At 50.1% G+C, this 24,896-nt stretch overlaps 1 protein-coding gene across 1 annotated transcript in view; it reads left to right on the forward strand.

Moving 5' to 3' along the window:
• The first annotated feature begins 7,545 nt into the window (after positions 1-7,545).
• Positions 7,546-24,896, forward strand: part of LOC116943873 (uncharacterized) — a 146,328-nt gene continuing 128,977 nt past the window's right edge. Inside the window, exon 1 of the mRNA XM_076068133.1 lies at positions 7,546-7,729. The gene's annotated coding sequence lies outside the window, so the exon portion shown is untranslated. The remainder of the gene's footprint in view (positions 7,730-24,896) is intronic.

A 24,896-nucleotide genomic window follows, 5' to 3' on the forward strand; every position in this document is an offset into this window, starting at 1 on the left:
ACGAGCAACAAAAAAGGTGTTTATTTGTTTGTGTTGATCCCTTGTGATGGGACTTTATAGGATGAACGCTGAGATTTAGAAGGGCACGGGGTGAACAATAAGATCTGAATTAGTCTGTGATAAAGGGTTGACCGGTATGACAACCACCAACAACAAACATATCCATTTTCCTGTTTTTTTTCTTCCCAAAGAGCCCTCTCCCTTCTGACTCAGATGAGACCCACAGTAGGTCGAAACTGGTCCAGAGTCGACTTGCTTCGTCAATAATAATCGGGGTGCCACCGTGGCGAGATGTTAAGTACCTCGCCTGGTATACAGGAGGTCGTGGGTTCGATTCCAATATTTTTTTTTCATTTTACCAGGTAAGGCCCACTGAGCTATGTAGCTCTTCTTGATTTGGAGCTTTCGTGACAGCAGGAATCCATACTCTTTGGTTCTTTCGGTAAAGTCACGTAGGTAGAAATAAAATAAAATAAATCACGACGTTTCGAACGCAACACAATCGTAATAGCTGCTACGTCTGCTGAAGAATGGTGCTTATGTTGCGTTCGAAACGTCGTGAATTATTTTATTTTATTTCTACCTATGTGACTTTACCGAAAGAACCAATGAGTATGTAGCTCTTTTTTTTCAGAAGCGACCTGGCCATAAATGATAGCTCAACAAAGTGGCTTATCGAGATCTGTTAAATCGATCGCAACCAAATACTCTAAAACGCACGTTGATTTTAAATGTGGAAGGGAAAACCGAATAAAATCCACGCGACCACGGGGAGATCACGCAAACTACAAATATACAGCAGGCGTCAGGTCGGGATCTAACCCACGACCTCCTGTATACAAGGCGAGAGAATTAACATCTCGCCGTCAAGTACAGGTGCTTGGTGGATGTTTGCTTCGCAAGGCCGCGAGAGATGAGGACATCGTAGGGAGAGGCCTTCATGGCTGATGGTGATGAGTATAAATTATACAGCAAGAGTGAATTGTCAGCAGGGTCCTGTTGAAAATTACTGGATATCGGTGGGAAATGAGCTAGCGACCCAGCTTGGGCTGGCATTCATCCAGCAGTCGATTGGTCATGGCTGATGATGATGAAGAATATCAATTGAAGATAGGGTGAGTTGGCAGCTGGGTCCTCTGTAGGAATAACGGGGTATCGGTCGGAAATGAACCACTGACCCAGCATGGGCTGGCCTTCATCCAGCGGTGGATTGACCATGGCTGATGATGATGACGAATTGGAGACAGCCCCCCCCCCCCCAGCCGTGTGGCTCGTATCCAATGGGAGTCACTTTTCCGCTGCCAATCGCTTTGAATGGGGCGCCGATACAGCGCCGGCACAGCAGCGGCAGCATTTTAATTGCAATGTTCCTGAGCCTTTTGGCTACCACGAGTTGGGGCCCCCCTCTGGCAACGCTTCACACGGCAGCTGCGTGTGCATGCCTCCGGAGGCAGCTGATGTAAAAGTCTCAAATGCAACCTAATTACTGCGGCGACAAATAATAATAATAATATCGATAATAGTTACCGCAACTGGCGGGGGTTCGCAGCGCACGCACACACGCTGGACTCGCGACCCACAGGTGGCCGGTTCGTACTCGATCGCCCGGCGAGGACGTTGAAACGATTGGGCCACGTTGTTTTGTTTTTTTAAACCCCGCCCTCCACCACTCACACCCCCCCTCTTAGATCGCGTAAATATATAAATGTGTCGTAAACCCCCGCACCACCACCACCACCACGCAGACAATTAGTAAGGGTTTGTCATGTAAGCATAACGCGCCAATTATTTACTAGTTCAGCACACCGTGTGTGTGTTGGAGAGTAACGAATTGGCACGTTCTGTTTGCGTGACGAACCTTACGAATTGGCTGTGTCGGGTGGTGGTGGATTTAACGACACATTTACATTTACACGACCTAACCCCAAAAAAACCCCTCTATTACAGTGAGGGGAAAAAAGTATTTGATCCCCTGCTGATTTTGTACGTTTGCCCACTGACAAATAAATGATCAATCTATAATTTTTATGGTAGGTTTATTTGAACAGTGAGAGACAGAATAACAACAACAAAATCCAGAAAAACGCATGTCAAAAATGTTATAAATTGATTTGCATTTTAATGAGGGAAATAAGTATTTGACCCCTCTGCAAAACATGACTAAGTACTTGGTGCCAAAACCCTTGTTGGCAATCACAGAGGTCAGACGTTTCTTGTAGTTGGCCATCAGGTTTGCACATATCTCAGGAGGGATTTTGTCCCACTCCTCTTTGCAGATCTTCTCCAAGTCATTAAGGTTTCGAGGCTGACGTTTGGCAACTCGAACCTTCAGCTCCCTCCACAGATTTTCTATGGGCCTACTCTTCCACCCCTACCTGACGACGTCTTAAAAAAGAGATAGGAGTACCCACACTTTACCCCACCACACGTGACCTGCCAATTGACGAACTGGGGTGTAGCCAAACAATTCTGGCTGATTGCCCGATGAAGCTGGTCATAATCACCAGTGAAACGTCACAGTACTAGAATTGTTAAATGTGGCTCATGTACAGTATCATCATCATCATCACCACCATCACCACCATCGTCATTAATGTAAAAGGCGCTATGTGTGCATGCTGCGTACATTAAGCCGTCTCGACAGCATGTCGAGACGGCCTTCCCTAGGTCGACTCAGCCTCAAATGAGTACACGGTGCGGTGTGTAAACATCGTCACTGGGGAGACAAATGCGGCCGTTCGCGGTATTAACCACCCACCACCCCCTCGCGTGCCGTGCCGGCCTCCTTCATAAGCGGTGCTCACCAACAGCCCTTGCCCCTACAGTCTGTTGAAGGCTATCCAGTAGAGTCGTGGGGATTTTTTTCGCCTTTCACATTGCTCGTCCAGTTGCTGCGCTATTGTGCCCCGCGGGAAGAGATTTTAATGCGTCCGAGAAATGGCTCGCTCAGCAGATTAGGATTGCTCCCTGGGGCGGAACAAACAAATGTGGCAAAAAAAACTGGCTGGCCAGTCCCATTTAGTGAGTATCCATCCATCATCCTCGTCGTTAGTATTTTCATCATCATCATCAGCGTTGACCGGTATAGGCTGCTGGGTTAGCCTCGAGGTCAGCCGTGCGCTCACTGACCACTCACTGAGCCAGCTCGCAGAGTCAGCGGTTCGATTCCTGGACACTGATGGTAACCTCTAAACAACAAAAAAACTCTCTCCGGTAGTGTGCGGCTGTGGTCATCCAGAGCAGAGACCGTAGTACAAGGAGACTTCACAGCCATGATGATACACTCCCGCTACTACTCCTGCCGCGGTTGTCGGCTGGGCTCGACCACCTGAATGTGAAATCGTTGCTCTGCATCTGCATCGGCAGCCATACGGAAGGTCGGCAGCACGCAAGACTTGTAAAAGTCAAAGGCCGCCGTTGAAACAAGCGGCATGATTATTAAATCCCACCCACACCACCCCCTCCGTCTGTCTACCCAGCGATGTGTGAACTGGGTCTACCACGGTCAAGTCTGAACGGCAGGGTCGGTGCGTCGTTACATCCCTGATACACGCCCACGCGTAGCCCGGTCGCAATAAATGCATCACTATTATTATTATTGCAAGGAATGTTTACCCAATAAAAAAAATGTTTCACGACGGGTCCTGCCAGATTTTCGCTTAAATAATAAATTATATTTGTTTAATCAACAACAATAAATAATATTAGTTTTTTTTTAAACATTGCACCCTATATACGCTGGGGCAGTGTTCTAAACTGATTTTTAGAGGGGGGGGGGGGGTGTGGAGGGAGGAGCACTTTCGCCGACAAGACATCATCAGTGTGAGGGCCCGCCACACATTTGAAACCACTGGGTGTTTGACATCATCAGTGGAGTGTTGTCACGTGTTGTGTATTGTCGGGGGGGGCGCACGTCAGGGGCCACACTCAAGGCCACCAGGTGCCGCCAGTGGCCCGCCCGCCTTGCATTGAAGGGCGCTGGGCAAGGCAGCTGCTTCGCCGCCGCCGCTGCTGCTGCTGCTGCCGCACGTGGCTGACTGTAATCCAGCACTCTGGAGGCAGCAGCGAAGGTTTGTGAATCACCACCGCACAGATGGGCCGTGAACCTCCCCCTGTCGAGGAGGCGCCGTACCCTGGCTCGCCAGGAGACGGCGCTCAAGCGAGTGGGCGAATCGCTATCCGTTTCCAACCGTACGGGGGATACTGTGTGTACGTTGAACTTCTTTCGCACCGTACGTAGCCAACCGTGCTATTTGGAGGTGTAAGAGTGTTGCCCCCTCGTGCAAGGCTTGGGGTTTTTTCACTCTGGGCACTTCGGTTTCCTCCCACGTGTGTAATAAACACGACTCCAGACGATTTGCGCACAGCTCCAGTGGCTTCCTAATATCGGACAGAAGAGCGTTCCAGACGGCCGCAGAAGCGCATCTGAAAGCACCGCGCGATGCGGTGACCACCGCCGTCTTTGTTCGATGGTTGAGCCAAGAGCCGCCGCCGCCGCCGCTGCGAGGGATGAGCGGAGTTTTCGTGATGACCCTCACCGGGCCCTCATCATTCACTGGCTGAAAACAACTTAAAATACAAACCTAATGTCGCAGTAGGACCCTCACTGCATGACTACTACGACTCGGTGTGGCTCTCCTGAATGCCTCGGTCAATTGTTAAGGGGTCGCGTGTGGTGTGCCAAAGTGTGGGTACTCCCACCTCGACCAAGACATCAGGCCAGGGTGGAAGAGTAGACCAAATTCTCTGGACAGGGGTTTTCTAGAGAACCCTCTTGTGGCCGCTCTCCTGCCGGCAGTGGAGACTCTGCTGACAGCATCACCGGACTTTTATCTTTTACCTTAAACGAACAACAAAAAAACATGCGATAGGAATTGCCAAAGTATTGACTTCAGCTGTCGCGAGAGTCCGAGGCCCTGGGCATCGTGAGGTTTCAAAGGGACGCCGACGTGGAGAAAACATCCAAAAATGTGATTATATTTTCCATAAACTGTTCAATTTTTCCGTCTTAAAAAAAAACAATAATGATAATAACAATACGTTTTTTTGAAATCACAATTATAATTTCAGTTACGTCCCTTAAACAGAGAGAGATGAATTTGGAACTCCTTCATCGCAACAAGCCAACAAAAAAAATCGGTTTTGAAGATGACATCACAGAGATACTCCTGGAGTGACTTCAATACGCACCCCTTCTTTCTCCCCTCAAGACGCACACATGCCCCGCTCTGTCACGCAGCGTCTTGAGGATGTAGTACTCTTACGCAGGCATTCATTCATCCATCCAAAATTGTCTGCGGACTGCAATCAGAATCAGCCGCGGTGGCTTGGAGATGTTAACTACCTCGCCTGGTGTACAGGAGGTCGTGGATTCGATCCCGACCCTGACGCCCGCTGTATATTTGGAGTTTGCGTGTCTCTATTTTCCCGTTGTCGCGTGGATTTTTACTCGGGGTCCTCCGGTTTTTTTACCCCCCGCCACATTTAGAATGAACGTCACGCGTTTAGAGTGTTTGCCACGGGATGATGAGCCACTTCGTCGCGCAATCATTTGTGATAGCCAGGTCGATTCTGAAAAAAAAAGAAGCTATATAGCTCGGGGGGGCCTCACCTGCTGAAACAAACAAAAAGTTGAATACTCTTAAAAATATGCGATGCCCTTTAATATTTGAGCAACGTCTTTTGTGTACGTGGGATGGGAGATTGACGGGTTCTGTAACCATTCAAATGGTTGTTTTGTCTCTCTCAATTTTATTGAACGAAATAATAAGGCACCGTAACCACGATCGAGGTATTTTCGTTTCTGTGCAAAAATGTCGTACATAGGGCCGGCTAAGTTTCAAATCCAACAGCCGGTCCAGGATCTCTGATGATATTGTTTAACAGTTAATTCCACGTGAAAGCATTTCCGAGTTTTCACGCTGTGAAGGGTGGCAGTTCCTTCTTCGAGTGCGACGTCTGAAGGCGGAAACATTTTACGTTGTGAAGCAATTTGCTAAAGTTGCTCCACCTGTTTTACGATTCCGTCTCCGTCAATGGTTAGGATTTCGTCTTGCTCTCTCTCTCTGTCTACAGTCTGCGATTTGCCAATCATGAGCTTCCTCTTCGCAGATTTCAAGCTTCTCGTTGTGGCATCTCCGACCACCTAATTTTGCGTTCTCCAACAGAAACAAAAAAAATGAACGTTTCCAAACGTCTAACTTTGGATGAAGCTCTTTCCACGTGCTCATCGGTGACTTGGCTGCGAGCCCGTCAACTCAGCCGATTTAATCGCTTCGTGGCCACGCGGATTTACATTTGAGCCGAGTTGTGGCATTTAGGCTCTGACATCATGAACCCTTATGTGGTCACAACGGTTCATCTGAGCCACCAAACTGAAATAGCGTGCATCGAGATACCGACCGTACGTACGCAGTGCGTTGAACTTTCGCTCGCGCCGTACGTAGCCACTCGTGCTCATTCGGAGGTGCGGAACGAGTAGGGTAATGAATGCCCCCCCTCCCCCCTGTACGACCACAGTCATCCACCTTACCGGTGGCGTGTTAGCGTGCCTGTCATGGGCTCTCTGACGCAAGGAATTAAACGGGCCCCATCCGCCGCCAACTTCTCTCCAAGTCCCTCTCCTTCTTCGTAGCCTGGCGCCTGTCTTCCCCCCACCCTTCTCTGTCCCGTAAGGCCTCAGTGCAGTTGCACCGCCTGCACACTCGACAGCTACACCAATGTTAAGGACTCTTAACTCGGTCCAGTAATAACGCTTTCAATGTAAGACTTGCTAAGTGGTCATTCGTTCATTCATTGACTCGCCTACCGGACTGTGAACGCCTGAAAGAGACCCCTCTGTCCCTGACAAAACACACGAGCAAGCCGTGGCAAGCTGTCAGATTCCCAAACCGGTCGGGTGGGTTTCATGAACGCTTTGTGGCAGGGAGTCTGAGGTCGAGAGAGAGAGAGAGCGAGGAAAGGGAGAGAGGAAGAGGGCAGGAGAGAGATGGAGAGAGGGGGAGATGGAGAGAGAGAGAGAGAGGAAGGAGAGCACATGGAGAGGGAGGAAATGAGAGAGACTAAGGGAGATGGAGAGAGATAGGGACATGGAGAGAGAGGGGGAGAGAGCAGGAGGGAGATGGAGTGAGCAGGAGGGAGATGGAGAGAGAGGAAGGAGATGGAGAAGAAGGGAATGAGAAAGAGAAGGCATTGAAAAAAACCGAAATGAACAAAGCCAAGTGCCGACTTCACCGAGCATCTTCTTGTTTCCTCTGATCGTAAAAAAGAGGAGGAAGGGAGATGGAGAGGGAGGAGAGAGGCTGATTTGAGCGGGGATTGAGAAGGCGAGAGAGGAAGGAGAGGAGATGCAGAGTGAAGGAGGGAGATAGACAGCGAAGGAGTCAGATGGCGAGGGATGTAAATGGGTGGGAGAGATCATGAGAGAGAGGGGAGCGATGGAGCAAGGAGGGAAGGAGGGGGAGGGCTGAGAGGAAGAGGGAGGGAGGGAGGGTGGAGCAGGGTGGTAGTGAGTGGAGGTGAGTGGGCGGAGCTCGTGAGTTACTGCTGTGCGTGGTCTCGGACAGAAGGAAGGGGTCGAGGTGTAACCCCCACAGCACACACTCTCAGTCAGGTGCGGCGGCAGCAGCAGCAGCAGCAACGACCAGTGTGGATCTCGGCTCGCACTGACCCTCTGCTTCAGCACACACAGCGACCTGCAGCGCGAGCAGGCAGGCAGGCAGTCGGCAAGGTGAGCAGCGGCTACGTCCCATCGGCCCTTTGCGTTCAGTGTGGGGAATGTTTTTTTTTGTCTTTGTATGCGCGTTGGACTTCTTGGGCGCCGTACGTAGCCAACCAGAGGTGCGGGAGGGAAGGACAACAACCTAACCACGAAAAATCTGTTAATATAGAAATCCAGAATGAGTTTTACATCCAGCAATAAGTTTTCCATCCAGAGAATGAGTTTTCAATCCAGAGAATGAGTTTTCAATCCAGAATGAGTTTTACATCCAGAATGAGTTTTACATCCAGAGAATGAGTTTTCAATCCAGAGAATGAGTTTTCAATCCAGAGAATGAGTTTTCAATCCAGAATGAGTTTTCAGTCTAGAATCAGTTTTCAATCCAGAATGAGTTTTAATCCAGCAAAGAGTTTTCAATCCAGAATGCGTTTTAAATCCAGAATGAGTTTTCAATCCAGAGAATGAGTTTTCAATCCAGAATGCGTTTTCAATCCAGAATTAGTGTGTCAATCAAGCAGTGAGTTTTCATCCAGAATGAGTTTTCAATCCAGAACGAGTTTTCAGTCTAGAATGAGTTTCACATCCAGAATGAGTTTTCAATCCAGAATGAGTTTTCAATCCAGAATGAGTTTTCAGTCTAGCAATGAGTTTGCAAATCATTACGTGTTCTGGTTGGCATTCCACTCGCCCTCTGGCTGATCTCGGTGGGGATGCGTGACCGTGAGCTATTGCACCGCCACACACTCCACTCCCGCAGAGCTCGCTTGCTGGTGGCTTGAGTTCAAATCCACACGAGGGTTGACTCAATCGCATCACTGTCAGCATCGTCATTCCCACTGGGGTCTGTACAATTAGCACCAGACAGTGAGGGGATGCACCACTCGGCGGAAAGGTCCATAGAACAGATTTGTGTTTGTGATGAATGTCCCGGTGCCTGGCATGGGAATGTGGAGTTTACGCCCACTGGTGCAGGACTGCCGGCGGGTATGAGCGCCATTCAGTGCTGATGTGGACACTGCGCGTAACTGCCTCGTGTAGGAGAGTCTACCTGACTCCTGTTGCTACTCCTGTTGCTACTGCTGCTGCTGCTGATTCTGCTACTCCTGCTGCTACTCCTGTTGCTACTACTGCTTATACTCCTGCTGCTACTCCTGTTGCTACTCCTGCTGCTACTGCTGCTGCTCCTGTTGCTGTTCCTGTTGCTACTCCTGTTGCTACTCCTGCTGCTACTACTGCTGCTCCTGCTGCTACTCCTGTTGCTACTGTTGCTGATTATGCTACTCCTGCTGCTACTCCTGCTGCTACTCCTGCTGCTACTACTGCTTCTACTCCTGTTGCTACTCCTGCTACTGATATTCCTGCTGCAGCTACTCTCGTTGCTGCTGCTACTCCTGCTGCTGCTACTGCTACTTATCCTGCTGCTGCTCTTGCTGCTACTGCTACTCCTGCTACTGCTCATTCTGCTTCTATTTCAACTGCTCCTGCTACTCCTGCTGCTGCTACTCCTGCTGCTGCTACTCCTGCTGCTGCTACTTCTCCTGCTGCTGCTCTTGCTGCTACTGCTACTCCTGCTGCTGCTACTGCTCATTCTGCTTCTATTTCAACTGCTCCTGCTGCTACTGTTGTTGCTGCTGCTGCTGCTACAACACGAGAGCTGTGCTGAGACCTGTGTGGCCCTGAGCTGCAGGGTCCACCGGGGTCGGTCGTACACCTCGGGCATTCGACAGATGCGGGGAAATGAGTGCATCGACGAAGTGGCTTTTTTTTGTTACTTCGGGAGCGTAGTTTGTCAATCAATGAACCCTCGTGATTCAATGCAGACTTCTCGCGGGCGAGCGCACGGTGGTGTCGGGCTTGGCACTAACTGACTTGCTTCACTGCACGCTGGGATGCTGGTGACACTATTTGGACACACGTGGAGGGTGGCACAACAGCGCTGTTGTTGTTGTTGTGAAAAATGGGAGGAGCCGGAGAAGAGCGTCAGACCTGACACGCGAATCGTGCGACTGGTGTGACGCCGATGCATCGCGCGTCTTCATCATTGTGCTTTGGTTTGCACATCGGCTGCTTCATTAGAATGTTTGCCCCCCCCCCCCTATTTGCCCCCCCCCCCTATTTGCTTGTGCGTGGTGGAGTGTCTCCGGACGCTCCGTTTCCTCCCACGTGCGAACACTCACTAATGGAACACTCACTAATCGAACACTCACTAATCGAACACTCACTAATCGACGGTAAACACCTTAATACGTCGAGGCCCGCAGAGCGCTTCGGCAATTGTCGGTAGCGGCGGCTAACCCACGTGGCTGCCTTCCTAGCTCCACCGTGGTTCCTCCACCTCGCGCCTCTGAGCCGTTCGCTCTCTCTCTCTCTCTCTGTGTGTGTCGGTGGCGCATTAGAAGTTGACAGCACATCACTGTTGCCGTATTAGGATTAATAATGGGTGGAGGACATTGACACGACAAACGCAGAGACTGTGGCCACCGCGAATTGAGAGGGCTCCCTCGCCACCGCCCTTCGTGCGGGCACCCGCATTCATCTCCCCGGCCCCAACCCTGTTCCTGAATGGATCTGTACCTGCGCTGAGCACGGTTGGCTACGGACCGTGCTAAGTTTTTGTGTTTTTGTAACGTACATCAGTGGGTTCTTCGCTCATTTTCAGAGGTTGGGGGGGGGGGTCACTTTCGCCGATAAGACATCATCAGTGTGAGGGCCGCCACACCATTTGAAACCACTGGGGGGGGTTTGACAGCAGCATGATGATGATGATGCTGCTGCTGAGTGGGATGTTGTCACGTGTTGTGTATTGTCGGTGGGGGGGGGGGGACCGCCAGTGGCTCGCGGGCCTTGCAGTGAACAACACTGCCATAGATAAATTCCATACACAGGGGATGGTAGTCCCCGTCAACATGCCAAAGTTGAGCCAACCTTGGATGCAGTGTGCCGGATGAAGCTAGTGCGAGGCCTGTAGAATATGGTATGAAGGGGCCCTAAATAAATAAATAAACACGTAAATATTTAAGCACATAAATGTTTAACTTGCGTAGTTAAGTAATTGCGTTTTTTCATTTGCTATACAGCCGGATGATAATACTACAAATCGCTACCCTTAAACACTCAGTCGTTCATAAAAGTTGAAGGCAGTATAGTACTATAGTAATAGAGCAAGTGCAGAATCACTGAACCGGAGTTGATAGCTTGAAATAATTTAGCGCGGGGCCCTTGAAAGTGCGGGGCCCGTAGCATATGTAGTAGGGCTGAACGATTAATCGATTTCAAATCGAAATCGCAGTTTGAAACAATGCGATTAGCAAATCGCAAAGGCTGCGATTTTTTTGCGATTTGAAAAGTCCTATTACTTACTTATTGGAATTGATTTTTTTATTATTATAACTTTATTTATTTAACTTAATAATTGTTCTATGTTTGATTGTTCTATTTCAATTAAAACATTTTAATAAATACATGTTGGAAGCAATTAATATCTTTTAAGTTCTCATCCTTGCATCAGAATATATAGAGCAGTTCATATTTTGATGGAATCACGTGGTAATGCTCCATCACATGTTTTTAAATCTATTACACAGAGAATATTGAGCTGAAGCTTGACTTAAAAAAACGTAATCGCAAATCAAATCGCAATCGCAATGTCAGTAAAATCGCAATTAGATATTTTCCCCAAATCGTTCAGCCCTAATATGTAGCTGCTACTTTTGCCACAAGGGTCATCCGACACTGCTTGGATGGTGGTGGGTGGATTTAGTGGTCGTGGCGATGATGGATGGTGATGGATGGTGGTGACGGTAGTGGTTGGTGGTTGCGGCAGTGGGTGGATGGTGGCGGTGGTGGCCGTGGATTTTAGTGGTAGTCGTGGAGGTGGTGGTGGTGGTGCCCATTACTGAAACCTGCCTGTGCCAGGGCTGGCTGGTTGCGCGAGGGAGTCGGCAAATAAATAAATAACACCGCGCTATTTATTTGGACAGTTCCAGCGCCTGAGGTCGTATTGAAGCCACGTGTTTGCGTTGTTCGCGTGAAGGTTGGAGCGCGGTACGTGTGTGGCGGCGGCGACGAGTGTGTGTGTGTATGTACAGTGAGGGAAAAAACGTATTTGATCCCCTGCTGATTTTGTACGTTTGCCCACTGACAAAGAAATGATCAGTCTATACTTTTAATGGTCGGTTTCGTGGAACAGTGAGAGACAGAATTACAACAAAAAAATCCAGAAAAACGCATGTCAAAAAAGTTATTAATTGATTTGCATTTTAATGAGGGAAATAAGTATTTGACCCTTCTGCAAAACATGACTTAGTACTTGGTGGCAAAACCCTTGTTAGCAATCACAGAGGTCAGACGTTTCTTATAGTTGGCCACCAGGTTTGCACACATCTCAGGAGGAATTTTGTCCCACTCCTCTTTGCAGATCTTCTCCAAGTCATTCAGGTTTCGAGGCTGACGTTTGGCAACTCGAACCTTCAGCTCCCTCCACAGATTATCTATGGGATTAAGGTCTGGAGACTGGCTAGGCCACTCCAGGACCTTAATGTGCTTCTTCTTGAGCCACTCCTTTGTTGCCTTGGCCGTGTGTTTTGGGTCATTGTCATGCTGGAATACCCATCCACGACCCATTTTCAATGCTATGGCCGAGGGAAGGAGGTTCTCACTCAAGATTTGACGGTATATGGCCCCGTCCATCGTCCCTTTGATGCGGTGAAGTTGTCCTGTCCCCTTAGCAGAAAAACACCCCCAAAGCATAATGTTTCCACCTCCATGTTTGACTGTGGGGATGGTGTTCTTGGGGTCATAGGCAGCATTCCTCCTCCTCCAAACACGGCGAGTTGAGTTGATGCCAAAGAGCTCCATTTTGGTCTCATCTGACCACAACACTTTCACCCAGTTGTCCTCTGAATCATTCAGATGTTCATTGGCAAACTTCAGACGGGCATGTATATGTGATTTCTTGAGCAGGGGGACCTTGTGGGCGCTGCAGGATTTCAGTCCTTCACAGCGTAGTGTGTTACCAATTGTTTTCTTGGTGACTATGGTTCCAGCTGCCTTGAGATCATTGACAAGATCCTCCCGTGTAGTTCTGGGCTGATTCCTCACCGTTCTCATGATCATTGCAACTCCACGAGGTGAAATCTTGCATGGAGCCCCAGGCCGAGGGAGATTGACAGTTATTTCGTGTTTCTTCCATTAGCGAATAATCGCACCAACTGTTGTCACCTTCTCACCAAGCTGCTTGGCAATGGTCTTGTAGCCCATTCCAGCCTTGTGTAGGTTTACAATCTTGTCCCTGACATCCTTTGAGAGCTCTTTGGTCTTGGCCATGGTGGAGAGTTTGGAATCTGATTGATTGATTGCTTCTGTGGACAGGTGTCTTTTATACAGGTAACAAGCTGAGATTAGGAGCACTCCCTTTAAGAGTGTGCTCCTATTCTCAGCTCGTTACCTGTATAATGGACACCTGGGAGCCAGAAATCTTTCTGATTGAGAGGGGGTCATATACTTATTTCCCTCATTAAAATGCAAATCAATTTATAACATTTTTTTACATGCGTTTTTCTGGATTTTGTTGTTGTTATTCTGTCTCTCACTGTTCAAATAAACCTACCATTAAAATTATAGACTGATAATTTCTTTGTTAGTGGGCAAACGTACAAAATCAGCAGGGGATCTTCCCTTACTGTATTTTGACTCGGCTGATGAGACCCAGAAGGTCGAAACCGGTCCAAAGTTTGTTTGCTTAAACAAATGCGGCTGGGTAATAGTGCTCCGGAAAGTCAGTAGGCTGATGTTCTAAAGTATTGCTTTGTTATTGTGTTGGGACAAAGAACGGAGTTCTGTATAGGGTGGCCAAGATGTCTTGTGACCCCCCAATTAATTGACCCCTCACATTTTCCCGTTACATATTAATTGATACTCTTTGGTTCTTTCGGTAAAGTCACGTAGGTGAAAATTAAAATAAAATAAAAATCACGACGTTTCGGGCGCAAACACAAGCGCCCGAAACATCGTGATTTTTTTCACCCACGTGACTTTACCGAAAGAACCAAAGAGTATGGATCCCTGCAGTCACGAAAACTTCAAATCTAGAATATTAATTTGTGTTTTGAAATAAATGGGGGGGGTCACAAGAAATATGAACCACCCTGCAGTTGGCCATACCGTTCGTGTGTTCTGAGCACTGCTCCGAACTCTGGTTGGCCTTACGTGATTGTTGAGGAATGTGGCTTGTTTTGGTTCAGATGAGGTGGGGTTGGTGTGCCTCGACTGTGGGGTTCGTAAGCTCGTGTGTGTCCATGCGTGTGCGTGTGTGCCCTGGGGGGGAGGGGAGCGGTGGCGCAGTGGTTAGCGCATGCGCCAGGGATCGAGTTCGACTCCCGCTCAGGGTTAAAATCAGCGATGAATATTCGATTCGGTCTTGGGCCTCCCGTAGGTCGAATCAGCCTTTAAATTAGTACTCGGCGCGGTGTGTGCCAAACGTCAGCACTGGGGAGACAAAGGCGGCCGGGCGTGGTCCTGCCGTGATGCCGGGCCGTGTTGACCTTCACAGGTGCTCGTTAGCAGCACTTGCCCCAACAGTAGGCGATATGGGGGATCTCTATTTTTTGTTTGTGAGCTGGGGGTATCGCTCATGAAACTTACGCCACGAATCGAGAAACACAAAAATCTGGCGACGATACTGCTTTGGCGGTCAGTCTATGAGCCCCTGCGCAGATATTTCACCTGCGATGGCATCGCTTCTTAGTTCTAGATTTGAAGCTTTCGTGACTGCAAGGATCCATACTCTTTGGTTCTATTCGGTAAAGTCACGTAGGTAAAAAATAAAACAACAAAAATCACGACGTTTCGGCCACAACACAAGTGGCCTTCATCAGGTGAAGGGACCGGACTGTCCAGAGGACAGCGTTGGACAGTACGGTCCCTTCACCTGATGAAGGCCACTTGTGTTGTGGCCGAAACGTCGTGATTTTTGTTGTTTTATTTTTTACCTACGTGACTTTACCGAATAGAACCAAAGAGTATCGCTTCTTAGTGTTTCCAAACCTTTGTGTGGACAATGCCAGTGAATTATGTGAACACCCTTTGACATTAGTGGGATCATCAAGTAAATCACTGTTATTTATCCGTGTGAATAAGTTGAAATGACTCAAGTTTTGCGACCTTAAGGTGGTACTAAGGAATCGCTCTGGCACACATGGACGAGTGGTGCACAAATGCCAACAGCAAAAACTCAACACATTCCAGAGTAGCAGTGGCCTTATCAACATGAAAAAATATATAATAGACCACGTGTTGGGCAATGGCCCTAATTCAAAGTACAAATACAATAATAAGTTGAGTGAAAAATGCCCTCCTCCACACCGCTGTGTTTTTTTCATCATTGAGATGGACTTAAATATCTCCATCTGATGTACGGCATTTAAAATAAATGAGTTAATAAAAAAAAGTTTTAGGTTGTACTGAACCTGACAATCTGTGTGAATGAAATGCACCTGTCGTGTGTTTTGTCTGTAGACATGTTGGTATGTACGTGTATGTATCTGTGCTCGTGGTAACTGATACGTGTGTTTAGGGTTGTACTCTGCGTGTGTACACGGTTGTTGGTATGTGGGGAGCGGTGGTGCAGTGGTCAGGGGCAGTGCATGACGAACCCAGCGGTCCGAGTTCAATTCCTGCTTACGACCAGTAAAGAGCTGGGAATATTTGAACCGGTCGACCCAGCTTTAAATGAGTACCTGGTGCGCTGTGTAAACAGCAGCACTGGGGGAAGACAAAGGCGGCCAGGTATGGTGTTGGCCACCTGCACACCCCCCCCCCTCCTTATGCGCTCGCCAACAGCACGTGGCCCAGCAGTCTACGCAGGGCTACACAGGAATCTGTCAGTCGGTACAGGCTCACACTCTACACCAGCATCTGTGTGCAGGAGTTTCTGGCATCGACGTGTCTGCGTGTAGAGACACGCAAAAGACAAATGTTCCCCGTATAGCCTATACAGGTTGTTGGGTCAAGTGCTGTTAGCGAACACAATGAGTGGGTGGATGTCCAGCACCACCACCCCCCCCCGGCCGCCTTTGTCTCCCCACTGATGTTTATAGACCGCACCAGGTAATCATTTAAGGCTGAGTCGACCTCGTGGAGGCCACTGGACCGGTGCAGATAATTATCGCTGATGTTGGTTGTGAGCGGGAATCGAACTCTGGCTCCCGTGTTCGTCGGCGCTGCGCGCTAACCACCGCGCCACACACAGAAGATTCCCCGTGTAGCCTTTAACAGACTGTTGGGGCAGGTGCTGTTAGCGAGCGCCTATAAAGGCCGGCACGGCACACGAGGGGGTGGGTGGCCAGCACCACGCCCGGCCGCCTTTGTCTCCCCAGTGGTACACACAGACACGTACAAGACGAGGATCCCTCGTGTAACGTACACAAATGCACGTGCGCGTCTGTGTGTACAGCGTCATGCAAACATTTGTATTGCTCCTAGTGTGTGTTTCCATAGTTAAGACTTTGAGCACTGGCGTGTGCTGTGTGCATATCTCTCTGTGTGGAGTATGCGCGCCTCTCCGTGACGGTCCCATGCTGGGCCCGGCTCTCGGCGAGCGACGCACAATGTAAGAAGGAGCACAGAGGCTCAACATTACGGACAAGGGGCTATCTTTCTCACACACGTGGATCTCCCAGTCTTGGGCCCACATCTCGTCCCGCCGGCCCCCTCCTCTCTGCTCCGACCTCTCCCTGACCCCTCCACTCGATTCGTCCTCGCCTCCTCTCGGAGCAAGGCGCGGTTAGTCCACTAGGGGCGTTGGGGTGCCGCCCCATCAAGACAGCTGGAGATGAGAAATTATTTTTCTAATAATAATAAAAATTATCTAAATTGTTTTGTTGCGGTTAAAGAAAAAAGAGGTGATTCTTTCAACGTCGATTGCCTAATGATTTGTGCCTCGGGGGGGTCCCAGTGAGAGATTTCCCCCTTTCAAATTTTTGCAATGTGCTTCGCGTTTTAGCCGCGCCGTTTGAGAACCATTCGGGGCGGTGAAAACGGCGCCCATGGCTGTGACAAGACGATTGTCACGACGCTTGGTTGCACCGTGCAAAAATATCGCAGGTCACGAACCTACACGTAGGTGGATGCACGACGGTGTGTGGCTCTTAGTGTACAGTACGCGGTGTGTTGATTGCCTTGGCTAATTGGTTGAGTCGTTGTCAGCTGATCTTTAATTGTCCTTGAGGCTTTTGGCAGTGTCAAAGGGCTTGTGTATAGTGTGGACTTGCGGGTCATGGGGACAACATTTGAGTGCTTTGTTGTTTTGCGTCGTATTCTTTCTAAACGCCTACCGTTGGTAGACAAGACGTTCACGGGGAGGCCAATAACACGACGAGGGTTTTTCTTAATGAGAGCACCACCGTGGTTTCAGAGGTCACTCACAACAGCACCACATAGTGACAATGCCACGAACCGCCACTGTCTCTGACATGACCCCAGCCCTATTGTCCATGGATGTGACAGCTCTGCTATCTTGTGCTATTTTGGTACGGGTGCCTATACCACGCTTGACACCCAACAACAATTGAAGGTGATACATGCACCTGTCCTGGCCTTGCCACTTTAGGTCAACTCAACCTTAAATTACTACCTGGTGCGGTATGCAAACATCGCCATCCGGGAGAGATAGGCCAAAGCAGGCGTGGTTCTGACCACACCACCACGTCATATGCTGCTCCGGCCTTAATAGGCACTTATAAACAGCAATTCACCTTGTGTATAAATAAAAGGAAAAATCGGGAATGTTTTTTTTTTGCATTGTGTTTTGGCATGTTGCGCTATCAGTGATATAAAGTTAATCATACACTATAAAACTAAACTTTTTTTTTTTACCAAGACCCAGAAGCGACCTGGCCACAAATGATAGCTCAACGAAGTGGCTTATCACCGTGTGGACATTTATAGCAGCCAAATACTCTGAACGTGTGACGTTGATTCTAAATGTGGAGGCAAAAAACCGGAGGACCCAGAGAAAAATCCACGCGACCGCAGGGAGAACACACACACACCTCAAATATACAGCAGCAGGCGTCAAGGGTCAGGATCGAACCCACGACCTCCTGTATATCAGGTGAGGTAGTTAACATCTCGCCACCACGGCGCCCATGTTACATGTGTGATAAACCCACCTCAACACGACACGGCCACTTGGTAAGGCCTGTCACGTGAACAGAACGTGCCAATCTGTGACGACTTAAGCTACTTCAGATTATGTGTTAGAGAGCAAACCCACAACATTTACATCATCATCATCCTCATGCGATTGCCCACATTTCAGGTTGGCAGTTCCTCGTGTCTTGAAGGCAAGACACACGATCTATCGAGGATGCCAAGTGTTTATATTTCCCTGTGTGTGTTGTGTCAATGGTGTACTATTTTTGTCGAGGGTGCATTTAGTGTTCGACTTTACTCACATGTACAGCATGTACCTGTGTGTGTGTGCGTGCGTGACAGCTGACGAATGTTTGCACCTTTATTTGCTTTCATAATAGCACGTGCAGTGTTTGGCACGTGTCTCTCGGTGTGTGTGTGTGTAGTGCAGGGGTCAGCGTACTACGAGCCCGGCGACCCGAGTTCAATTTCTAGATTCGACCACCAACGCCAGTGACGATTGTCTGAACCGGTCCTGGGCATCGCCTAGGTCGACTCAGCCGTTAATGGGTGCCTGGTGCGGTGTGTAAACATCAGCACTGGGGAGACAAAGGCGGTCAGCCATGCTGCTGGACACCCACCCCCCTTAATTGGTACTCGCTAACAGCACTTGCCCCAACAGCCTGGCAAAGGCTATACGGGGGGTCTTTATATTTGTGTCTGCATGCTGGGAAGTGGCGGAAGAGCCTCCACTTTCGAGGGACTTCTTGAGAAACTGTACAGGGGGTGTTTTGGCCTACTCTTCCACTTGTGGTGCCCCCATTCACACCGCTGCGTGGCGGGTTGGGGCATTTTAAGAAACTCGCGACGTTGCTTCGACTGCCGCGCCGAGAGTTCGGACTGGCGACCTCTGAGTCGCGAGTGCGGTGTGGTGTGCTCACGTGCGGTGTACGCTGAACTTCTTTCGCACCGTGCGTAGCCAAACCGCCCCAACCGGAGGTGAGCGCGCGCGGCAACTCGACACACACAGAGGGCAGTTGGTGAGAAATGAGTTTGTCGATGTGCATGATGACGACGATTATTTACAAAGTCCAGCACACCTCCCCAGTGGCTTCCTAAAACGTGTGAAGTCTTTGTTGCGTGGGCCCCAGCCATGGAGCCGCTTGCCGCCGCCGCGAGGGAAGATGCGGGGCCGACGCGGAACCGGACACGACGGGCACCGCCGACGTGGGAGTTGGGGGAACGCGCAGTGTGCGAGAGCGAAAGTCAACATCGCCACGCCGTGCACGCACGCACGCACGCACGCTCGCTTCGGGGACACGCTCGCTTCGGGGACACGTTCGTTCGTGTTACGTGGCCGTCCATCCCCTTAGCGGCGCCCTTGCTTACGACGGACCAATTCGGCGGAGACTTCTTTGGTTGTTGAGGCGGCCACCTCCCCATCTTGAGAGTGCACGAACCGAACGACGCCGACATCCCTCGAGGGTTGTCAATGATCCCGAGCTCCCGTCCTCTCCTCCACATCTGTCAACCCCTTATCAGTGCCCTACCTTGTTACAGACCAATTAACACCTTATTGGTCACCCCGTGCCCCTTATAGATCTCAACGTTCATCCTACAAAGTCCCAACGCAAACAAATAGACAAAACATCTTTTTTGCCCGTACTGAAACGGCTGTATGGCATCTGGACATGAAAACTCAATTTCCCTGTACACGAACACGGGGTAAACCGTGTGGGTTGACAGCTCTGCGCTGTTATTTGTTTTGCGCTTGAAGACAGCGTGTATGTTGTTTCGGGAGGCGGTGCGGGCTGCGTAGTCGATAATCACTCGTGCCTCGCAGCAAGAAGGGGTCCCCGGATTCGATTCCGGACTCGGGGCAGCTTTTTCTGTGCGGAGTTAATCCCCCTTCCACGTTGAGAATCGACGCGCGTTTTAGAGTATTCCGGCTGCCGTTATGAGTTCCCGCGCGATGATGAGAAGCCGACTTTGTTGCGCTATCATTTGTGATGGCCAGGTGGCGTCTGAAACAAGAGCTACGCAGTATAACTCAGTGGGCCTTAGCTGGTAAACTAAAGAATACAGGGTTTCCCGTGAGTCTGTAACCATAGGGAAAACACTGAGTCATTTGGCTCGCAGTCTGGATGCAGTCTGTTTTAATTCAACAGCGACCTCCCTCTGACTCCGATTTCCTACGAGTGGAATTATCTAGACTCGTTCTTCCTGACTACTCAGAGACATCTTGGGCCTGCAGAAACAAAACGAATATTTATTTATTTTCCCCGATGATTCCAGACTTATGGGCCACCCTATAGTTTAATTTTAGTTTGTTTTCTGGAAACAGGGGTCGAGAAAATCTGTGATGAGGCCACACGCATTGCGCCGCGTGTATGAACAATATGTATGTTGAACTTCTTTCGCACCGTACCTAGCCAGCCGCGCGACTCGGAGGTGCGTGTGGCCTCACGGGGGCTGAACAGGCTCTGCTACAGACTTGGCTCTGGCTCATCTCGGATGGAAGTGGAGAGGGGGGGAACGGTAACAGGTCGACTCAGCCTCAAATGAGTATCTGGTGCGGTGTGTAGTAAACATCGTCACTGGGGAGACAAAGGCGGCCGGGCTTGGTGCTGGCCACCCAACCCCTCGCGTGCCGTGCCGGCCTTCATAGGTGCTGCTCGCTTCACAGCACTTGCTCCTTTACTGTCTGTTACAGGCTACACGGGGGATCTTTGTCTTTGTAACTGTGATTCACCGCTACGTGGGTAGAGAGTGAGCATGGGTGGGTAGATCACACGGACTTTTGGGTGGTGCTAGGACCCAACCAACCCTCAGCCCCATCCCGAGCACCAACCCGGCTCTACTGCGCGGTGGCCGCTGTGACGGGGATTTGCAACATTGTCCAGCAGGCAGCCAACGCAGACGAAGATCCCCCTGGGTTTTGATCTTCCACGAGGCTCCTGGTCCACCCTAAACCGCATCCACTGCACGAGCCAGCACAGCGGCAGATGCGGGACACCCTGATGCACAAATGAAAAATTAACAACTCTCTCCAGGAGTGTGCGACTGTGGTCATCCAGAAGAGACGCCGTACAACGTATCACGGATGAAGCGATGCCCCGATCCACAAATACGATGGAGACATCACAGCGATGATGATGATGATGATCCACTCCGCTGCTCCTGGGGCAGGTTGTCTGGCTTGCCCCACCCGAACGTCAAATCGTCGTCGTTGCTCTGCATCTACATCAGCAGTCGTACGGAAGAAAGAAAGAACCAGGTTAGCCAGGGGGACTGCCTCTAAACAAAAAAAAACCCTGGCGAAAAGGTGACAAGGGTCTGAGCAAACGTGGCCTAAACCCCTCCTGGGCTGAGCTCCAGAAGCTCAAGGGGACCTCCGTTTAAAAGTGTTGAGGCGTAAATGATTACTCGGAGGCAGATCTTCGTGTAGGGGCTTGCGCCAGTTGTTTTATTAAAGACCTCTCTTCGCACACGACTCCGTGTACTGCACACTCACTGCCTACACTCCACACCCCGGGGGAAGGGTACTGGGGATTCCCTAGCACACCCACAGGCTACCCTAGCCTGGTGCCAATTTCCCCCTACCCCAGGGTCCCATCGCTCCCCCGGGGGAAGGGTACTGGGGAGGTCACTAGCACACCCACAGGCTACCCCGGGGTCCCATCGCTCCCCCGGGGGAAGGGTACTGGGGAGGTCCCTAGCACCCACAGGCTACCCCGGGGTCCCATCGCTCCCCCGGGGGAAGGGTACTGGGGAAGTCCCTAGCACACCCGCAGGCTACCCTAGCCTGATGCTAATTTCCCCCTATCCCGGGCCCCGACTTCCACCCTTCACGTTCAGGGACTCTCCAGACAACCCTGAACCCGTGACGGGTTCCAGCTTAAATCCCCCAGGGGGGCATGATGTCACCGTCCCGCCCCCTGTGCGTGACGTCACCGTTCGTGACGTCATCGTACCAGAGGGCGAGCGTGACATGACGTCACTAACTCCTACTCTACAGGGAAGGGAGGATGGTCTAATCGTGGCGGTTGGTGATGGGAAAATACCTGAGCCGCCCTCTGTCGACCCCCCCTCCGCTCCCAGCCAGTCCAACTCGAGCACCCTGGCGGGGAACGGGAAGTCAACGGTCTGTTGGTTTTCTAATTAAAAAACTAAATCACATGACTAACTTTGTTAAGTGACTGCCACTGGCTTTGTGTGTGCGGTCAGTGGACTCGCGCTACGAACCTCGGCCAAGACCGGTGACGATTATCTGAACCGGACCAGGGCCCCCCCCCCTCCCCCCCTTGGTTGACTCAGCCTAAAATTAGCACCTGGTGCGGTGTGTAAACATCGCCAGTGGGGAGACGAAGGCGGCCTGGCGTGGTGCCTTTGCCGCCCTTCATAGGTGCTTGCTAACAGCACTTGTCCTTAGCAGTCTGTTACAGGCTATACGGGGGATCTTTGTCTTTCTTTGTTAGTCTCATTCATCCCACCGCGGACTCAATGCCTCCCTTCCTCCACGCCTCGCTGGGTCTCACTCCCACCTGCCCTTCCTGGCTCAGTGATTTTCTCAGTTTCCATGGGCAGTGGTAACTGGGGTTGGCTCAGTGTTTATGCACCGTGCTGATGGCCCAAGAGCCGCTGTTTGAATGGCAACCCTGGCTTGCCAATCTGAGCCACCATCCTAAACTACACTACAATCCAATCCCAGCCAGCACTGGGATCATCGGGGTGGATCTCCACCATCTGCTTACCAAGCCGAGTCAGAAACAATCAGAATAATAATTTGGATTTAAAATACTGGAGCTATAAAGATATTTTGTCCGCAGATGTTCAGTACCAGGGAACTAGGGCTTTACCTGGGCACCCTCGCAAATGAGATTTTGCATCTCAAGAGTTTTTTGCAGGTGAATTATTTTAATATATATTTTTAACCCTAACATCTTAAACTGGTTCAGGGCCAATCAGGACCAGGGGAAGGGTTAATAGCTCCTTTTTTTAATTTCAACTCTACTTGTTCCTTACGCGTGACGTCAGCGGCACGGCTCGGATTCTGCAGTGGGAAAAAAAAACAACAAGCAGGCATCTCCCATGCCTCGCCGGGCTGGCTAGGGTACGGCCCCAGAACGGCTCGCTTGTGCGGTGGAAAAAGAGGTGGTGGAATCCCGGACCCCATCACAATAGGGCTGTGCACGCACGCACGCATTGTGCACGAGGAGCTGGTTGAGGCTCTTGAAGTGGCTTATTATTTGAAGCGTCTGTGGAGAGAGTGAACACAATGTGTGTATTTTGTTGTTGTTGTTGTCCTCAGTCACAGCGAGCTGTGCCTCCCCCACACTCCCAGCTGAACTTAGTTGTGGGACAATGAGCAGGTGTGTGTGTGCGTGCATCGTGATCGCTGACAACACTTGCCCCAACAGTCTGTTGAAGGCTATACGGGGGATCTTTGTTTTGTGTGCATTGTATGGGGGAGTTGTGGCGCAGCCGTTAGCGCGCTGCCCTACAAACCCGGCAGAGAACCAAGTTCGATTCCCGCTCACGGCCACCAGCACCGGTGACAATTATCTGCACCGGCCCTGGGCCTCCCCCGGGTCAACTCAGCCTTAAATGAGTACCTGGTGGGGTTCGTAAAAACATCGTCACTTGGGAGACAAAGGCGTCCGGGCGTGGTTCTGACCACCCACACCCTCGCGTGTAGGCCAGTCAGTTTCAAAGGCGATGCGCATATTGCCTGAACGCCTTTGTTCGCATGTTTTTGCCACACGCAATGGGTTGTGTGGTTATCGCAGGCGCGATGCCTTCCAATGGGGTTGTGTGTTGTGTGTCTCTTTGGTGTTTGCACATCTTGACGCCTCCTGTGTTTGGTGCCAGGGAGGGTACAACCTCTTATAGTTTCTGCACATCCATTTCTGTGTTAAATGAGCCTTGCTGAAATATTGCGTTTTAGAGAATTAAGTGGGGGTCACGGGACATCTGGAGCACCCTGGACGTGCGGCTGTGCGGTCGGACGTGGTGGTAATATTGGGTGTGTACTGTGTGTACTGTGTGTGTGTACTGTGTGTACTGTGTGTGTACTGTGTGTGTACTGTGTGTACTGTGTGTGTACTGTGTGGGTACTGTGTGTACTGTGTGGGTACTGTGTGTGTGTATACTGTGTGTGTGTACTGTGTGTACTGTGTGTGTGTACTGTGTGTGTGTACTGTGTACTGTGTGTGTGTACTGTGTGTGTACTGTGTGTGTGTACTGTGTATTGTGTGTGTGTACTGTGTGTGTACTGTGTATTGTGTGTGTAGTGTGTACTGTGTGTGTAGTGTGTACTGTGTGTGTACTGTGTGTGTACTGTGTGTGTGTGTACTGTGTGTGTACACTGTGTGTGTACTGTGTGTGTGTGTACTGTGTGTGTACACTGTGTGTGTACTGTGTGTACTGTGTGTGTGTACTGTATGAGTGTACTGTGTGTGTACACTGTGTGTGTACTGTGTGTGTGTGTGTGTGTACTGTGTGTGTGTACTGTGTGTGTGTACTGTGTGTGTACTGTGTGTACTGTGTGTTGTGTGTGTACTGTGTGTACTGTGTGTGTGTACTGTGTGTGTGTATATATACTGTGTGTGTGCTGTGTGTGTGTGCTGTGTGTGTGTACTGTGTGTGTGTACTGTGTGTACTGTGTGTGTACTGTGTGTGTACTGTGTGTGTGTACTGTGTATTGTGTGTGTACTGTGTATTGTGTGTGTACTGTGTATTGTGTGTACTGTGTACTGTGTGTGTCTACTGTGTATTGTGTGTGTGTGTAGTGTGTACTGTGTGTGTACTGTGTATTGTGTGTGTAGTGTGTACTGTGTGTGTGTACTGTGTGTGTATACTGTGTGTGTGCTGTGTGTGTACTGTGTGTGTGTGTTCTGTGTGTGTTTGTGTACTGTGTTTGTACTGTGTGTGTACTGTGTGTGTACTGTGTGTGTGTGTTCTGTGTGTGTTTGTGTACTGTGTTTGTACTGTGTGTGTACTGTGTGTAGTGTGTGTACTGTGTATACTCTTTGTGTACTGTGTG

The sequence above is a fragment of the Petromyzon marinus genome, chromosome 19 (assembly GCF_048934315.1).
Source record: "Petromyzon marinus isolate PM22_M1 ecotype Great Lakes invasive population chromosome 19, UKy_Petmar_22M1.pri1.0, whole genome shotgun sequence".
NCBI classification, from domain to species: domain Eukaryota; kingdom Metazoa; phylum Chordata; class Hyperoartia; order Petromyzontiformes; family Petromyzontidae; genus Petromyzon; species Petromyzon marinus.